Raw genomic sequence first — 6,363 nt, forward strand, 5'->3', positions numbered from 1 at the left:
ATATATATATATATATATAGAAAGGGTGACATTATACTGAAACCTGAAATGCCATTTTTAGCATATGTTACCGCCTTTTTGCTCATTTCTATTGTGCCATGACAGTCCTGACTTGAGCATGTAGGGATAAGAAAACTCCCCCACCTGACATGGAGGAGGAGCTGATGATAGAAGCGTGCTGTCCACTCAAGAATGAGGAAGAAGGTGGTCTTTTCCCCCTCGCCACTTTTCCTTTGATTATAAAACTGTAGCCCACTAAGTCCTTGGGGCGAGGCATCCTCTCGCCTGCCCACTTGTGAACCTCACAAGCATCCTATTCTAATAAATCACTTCTTATCTATCACTTTGCCTCTCGCTGAATTCTTTCTGCACTGAGGCATAAAGAACCGGAGCTCCTCAGAGCCCCCCAAAACTCCACCTAGCGGTTTCATACCTGCCCAGAAGCAACTGTGACACTCTGATCTCTGGTTGCCAGGGTCACTCAATCAATCCGTCAGCTGCCTTACCTGGACCACAGACGCGTCTCCTCCAGGTCCATCGGCTTGCTCTCAGACACACCAAGTCCACACTGGAGGTGCATAAACTTCTGGATGCTTCCCCTCATGATACAGGGGTGTATGGAGGATTCTGGGGAGGGCCAGTTCTCCTCCATTTCTACTGAGGCTTCTCCTTACCGTGGAGGTGGAGGGGCATTGTGGGAGGACTGTTGCATCCTCAGGACATACCTGGTAAAGGAAGTGTAGGTCCCCTCTGCCCTGGTGTCCCCCAAATGTACTTGGGACCTTTTCATGGCACCCTCAAGCTCAGCCCAGAGCAGGTGGCCAGGGACCCCTTTGAGGGCCAGCATCCAGGTTTAGGAGTACTGCTCTGCCCCTTCTCTCCCACCTGCCTGTTGAACCATTATCTCCTTTTGGGTGGAATCTTGGCTTCTGTGATGGCACGTGCTTCCCCACTCCGGGGCTTACAGCATCAATTCCCTGCTCTCCAAGTTCAAAGCCAAGCTTTTTGACTTACAAAAAATATTTCTCTCTTAAAACTGGCTCTGTGTTTCAAAGCCTCTTTTGCAACTCAAAGCCAAGGAATTGACTCTTTGTTCTGAGTTTCCTTTGGAGAGCAGAATTTGAGAAGCTAATTTAGCATCTGAATGGAGGGGAAATGGTATAAGGAAACTGCCTCCAGAGGAGCAGCAGTTAATATCTCAAAATGATAATACCAGCTCCCGTGTTATCTCACTGACACGATAATCCTTCGAGGAGAGGGTGATTGCAAACCATTCCAGGGCTGGGACTAGGATGAGGCGAGTGAGGCATTTCCCTGGGCACAAAATTTAAAGAAGTGCCCCCAAACTGAGGAATGCAGATAAATAGTATACCGTTCAATGCAATCTTTTGTTGTTGTTGTTGTTTTTTTACTTTTTTTGTTCTTGCTGCACTGTGCAGCCTGTGGGGTCTTAGTTCTCTGACCAGGGATGGAACCTGTGCCCCCTGCAGTAGAAACGAGGAGTCTTAACCCCTGGACCACCAGGGAAGTCCTTAATGCAATAATTTAAAAAATCAAAATTAATGCAAAAAACTCACGATGAACAAAATATCAAAATTTAGAATAAAGACAGGATTCATACTACTGATTTTTCCTTTTGCTGCAGGCTCCAATATGGATCACAGCACTGGTACCAATCCTGCCTATATTGCATTCATTCACCTATTATTTCTCTTGATTACTACTGAGCTATTTGGTACGCCCTTAAATTTTGTGCCCGGGACAAGTGCCTTACTCACCTCACCCTAGCCGCCCTCCGCCCCCCGACCCCCGCTTCCCCCCAACCCCAGCCCCACTCCACCACTCTTTGGGACTTTCTCCAGATGTGAGAATTGAGGTTCTGAGAGGGTGAGTAGCTCAAGTGGGATAGATGGCCCCAGGGAACCTGTGGGAGAGAGACTTCCCATTCATTCATTCAACACATATTCCTTGAGTAGGTACAATGCAGCAAGCACAGGGCTGAGTACCACGGAACATCAGTGAACAAGGTCCCTACTGTTGCCGAAATCTTGGCTTCTCTGTGCACCGATGCCAAACAGAAATACGGAGACAGAGATTTTGGAGGAAGAGAGAGATGGCTTTATTTTTCTGCCAGGCAGAAGGGAAGACACAGCAGGCTAGCGCCTGAAGAACTGTGCCCCCCCTCCTCGGGGAATCAGAGAAGATTTTCTATGTGGGGCTTGCAGTCTGAGGTATATGATAAGGATCAAAGTAGTGAAGGTCTTGCATTCTTCTTCTTTCTGCATTATTTCAAAACAGTCACATCTGGCGTCAGGCAGCCTGGTAATTGAGTCCGTCTGTCTCTGGGTTATCGCCTGCGACCTTCTATGTGACACGCAAATACTACAAGGGGTGATTTGCTACAAGGGAGTGCAGGATGTAATTCACACAGTGTTAAAGAGTGATAGGTTAGCTTTGTGAAGTACAAATCTAGTTACAAGACACTACAGATTAGTAACAGTTAAAATAAAACTAGGAGTGATTCACTCTTTCAGGCCAGGTTATGTTTCACTGTTCCCTTTATTTTCCTTGTTCTCATGGAGATTATATCTTGGTACAGAGGAAACAGACTTCTACTAACTCGTGGTTAATTATTTATTTAATTATGATTGGAATAAGTGATTTGAAGAAGAAATGTGGGAATTCAAGTATCTGTAACACAGGGGCTTGACTCCCATGTGCTCTGGGGGATCTGGAAGGATTCTCTGAGAGGAAGGTTTCAGCTGAAATCTTAAGGATAAGCAATGTGAGCCAAGTAGAATGGGGAAAAGAGGGACTAGCATGTGCAAAGGTCCTGGAGTAGAAAGAAGCTGATGCATTTGAGAAACTGAGAGAAAGTGTGTTAGATCAGGCCAATTCTGTAACAAACAGCCCTTAAGTCCAAATGGAAACATATTAAAACTTTATTTCTCATTTGCTTCACAGTCTAATGTGAGTTAGATAGCTCGTCTCCAAGTGGTGACTCAGGGATCCAGTTCCTTTCCACCTTTAACACTGCAGAAAATAAAAGAGAGTGGAGGATTGTGTGGGATGTGGCATGCGTCACTTCTGCTCACATCCATTGGCCCAGTGCTCATTCCAGGGCCCCACCCCATCAGCCTGAGAGCTCAGGAAGAAGGGGGGTGGACAGAAGCTGGTGACCCTCAGCAGCCGCTGCCACAGGGAGGGGGACGAGGCCAGGCAAGTCCTTGGTGGTCATGATTGGGACCTGTGTCTGTAGTCTTGGAGCAAGACTGGACTTGCACTTGGCCACAGATCTAGGAAGGTATTAACATATGGGCAGCTGCCAGCCGTGACCACCATGGCCTCTTCCAGAAGGAAGGAGCCATCATGCTCAGAAGCCATTTTGGAACGTGGAACCTACCAGAACCATTAAGATGGTCAGGTTCCCGTGCACAGCGTGGAGGCGTGGCCCTGGCCATCGAGTCAGCCTCACTCCCTTGGCCTTGTTGCTCCAGCTCCAGTGTCCTTGGGAGAGATGAAAGGGGTTGGCGGGGGCGGGGGGGGGGGGACTGAATGGAAAATGACACTCTCAGCTTTCAACAGACCAAGCAGGTCACTCTCAGAGCTCTGGTTTCAGGGGAGAGTGATCCCCAAGGTGTGCCTAGGCTCCAGTTTCTAGGGAGTCTGGAGAGCAGATGTGCAGAGGCTGGGTTAGCCTTGTGAGTTTGGCTGTCTAATGAAGGGCTCTGGGCCAACGGGGGGCCAGAGACTGCCTGGGATTTGCTAACAGGAAACCCCTGAGCCCAGATCACAGCCCCTAGGGGTCTCTTTGCTCTGCCCTCCCCAGCCTGTTTTGGGGTTCCTAGGCTTGACTTGTGGGTTCTAGGACACCCCCAGTTGGGCAAACACTGAACCCCAGGGCCTGGGATCAAGATCTCCAAGTAGGGCAGTCCCGGAAATCTTTTGTGCTGTTTGCAGGATGGGGGCAAGCATTTTGGCATCTTAGGTGGTTTCTCTGATATTCCCTAGCTGAGAGGCAATGAGACATACTAGGAAGAGGCCTGGCTTTTCAATAAGATGGACTGGGTTGGAATCCTGCCTTTGCCCCTGACCAGCTGTGTGACCTTGATCAAGCTACTTAACTTCTCTGAATCTGTTTCCTCATCTGTAGGGCAGGGGTATTTAGTACCTGCCTGGCAAAGCTGTGGAGAAAGGTAAATTAGATAACCGGTAGGTGCCCAGTAAATGATAACCATCATCACCTTGTAGAAGAGATCCAAGATGGGAGGGGTGGGAGCCGCACAAACCCCGAGACACACACAGGCACACACACACACACACACACACACACACACACACGAGCGCGCACACATCTTTCTCGCAGCTGCAGCCAAAGGGATCCTGTTAAAATGTGTGTCAAATCATGTCACTCCTTTGCTCAAAGTCCCCCAGCGATCTCTCACCCGAAGTCAAAGCCAAAAGGCACACACACACATACACACAGAGACACACACACACGAGCGCGCACACATCTTTCTCGCAGCTGCAGCCAAAGGGATCCTGTTAAAATGTGTGTCAAATCATGTCACTCCTTTGCTCAAAGTCCCCCAGCGATCTCTCACCCGAAGTCAAAGCCAAAGCCTTCACAGAGGCCACAGGCCTTCCGTGGCCCTCCCCCTCCCTTCCTCCCTCTGGTCTTGTCTGCTGCCAAGCTCCCCTTTCTCCCCGGCCTTTCTGTGGCTCCAGAACACCCAGGCACACTCTTGCCCTGGGGTCTTGGTATTGCCATCCCCTCTGCCTGGAATGCCTTTTCCCCAGATGTCTGTCTGCTTGGTTTTTTGCTCTTCTTCCCGTCTTTGCTCAGATGCCGTCCTGTTGGTGAGGCCTCCCTGGCCACTCTGTTTTAAATGGGGTCCTCATTCCTCCTGTCTCTTCCTTGCTTTATCTCCTCCATAGACTGATCATTGCCTGACACACCCAAATGCGTTTTCTCGATTATCTCCACCCACAGGAATGCAAGTGCCACAAAGGCAGGGCTGTTTGTCTATGATGTTCACGTTCATAGCCATCCCCAGTGCCTGGGCATACGAGTAGGGGCTTGACGTTTGTTGAATGAATACCTGAATGATGGTGAGGACTCAAGTTCTGGCTGGTGCAGGTAAGGAGAGTGGGCCATGGCACGAAGGATATTGTCCCTTTCCTTTTTGGCCAAATGAGGGAGTTGGACTAGACCCTCAGGAGATCACGAACCATGGGAATTGTTTGCATGACTGAGCGAGTTCCAGCCTCCGCGCACTTTTCTGGGATTAGGGTCACTGGCTTCTTACAGACATTTAACAGAGCTGTGATCTCCCAGAGGAGCTAAGCATCCTCCCAGCTCTGACATCTCGTGTTGGCTCTAATACGTGCAAATCCTTGCTTTCTAAGAACCTCCGAGGCCAGCATTCCATGATCTTATTCAAGTCTCAGCAGCCACAGTGGCTCCAAAGATCAGCAGGGGGGCATGGGCGGGGGTGGGGAACCAGAGGGGCCTTGGCAGGGTCAGTGGGTCAGGCGGCTGGGGTGCTTGTGGGGGCACGGGAGGGGCGACAAAGGAGACTTCTACATTACACGTGCTGTTTTCTTCCTTTTGTTTAAAAGGAAATAGATTTAAAGCAAGTATGATGAAATCTGAGCAATTGTCAGGGCTGGATTCTGGGCACAGGGGTGTTTATCACAGAGAACTTTGTACTTTTTCCATATTTCAAAAATTTATTTTAAAAATACAGATTTGGGGCGTCCCTGGTGGCGCAGTGGTGGGGAGTCCGCCTGCCGATGCAGGGGACACGGGTTCGTGCCCCGGTCCGGGAAGATCCCACATGCCGCGGAGCGGCTGGGCCCGCGAGCCATGGCCGCTGGGTCTGCGTGTCCGGAGCCTGCGCTCCGCAGCGGGAGAGGCCACGACAGTGAGAGGCCCGCGTACCGCAAAAAAAAAAAAAAAAAAAAAAGCCATTATTTGACACTGTAAGTTAACAGTACTGTTATAAGTTGATAGTATTGTAGCCAGATGGAGAAAGAAATATTTGTAACACTTATAGCACAATTTGGAGGTGGGCAGGACAGTTATAGCTCATGATTAGGAACGGAGAGGCCGTTTTGGGTGGCCGACGGGCCTGTTCTTTGGACATTTTTCCAGTGCATGTGGGCAGAGGGGCTGGCCGGGATCTGGGCCCGTTCCTGGAGCTTGTCAGAGCCCCTCCCTGCTCCCAGGTTTCAGTTTCCTGCCTTCCTGGGGAGTGGGGAAAGGCTGAGAGGCCCCGTGCTGGGGGCGAAGCTAATTCATTAGTGACGCCTTGACAAGGACTGGGCGCCCGCAGTGACAGTGTGATTCACCGACACGAT

This window comes from Physeter macrocephalus, chromosome 16 (assembly GCF_002837175.3).
Source record: "Physeter macrocephalus isolate SW-GA chromosome 16, ASM283717v5, whole genome shotgun sequence".
In the NCBI taxonomy this organism is placed as follows: domain Eukaryota; kingdom Metazoa; phylum Chordata; class Mammalia; order Artiodactyla; family Physeteridae; genus Physeter; species Physeter macrocephalus.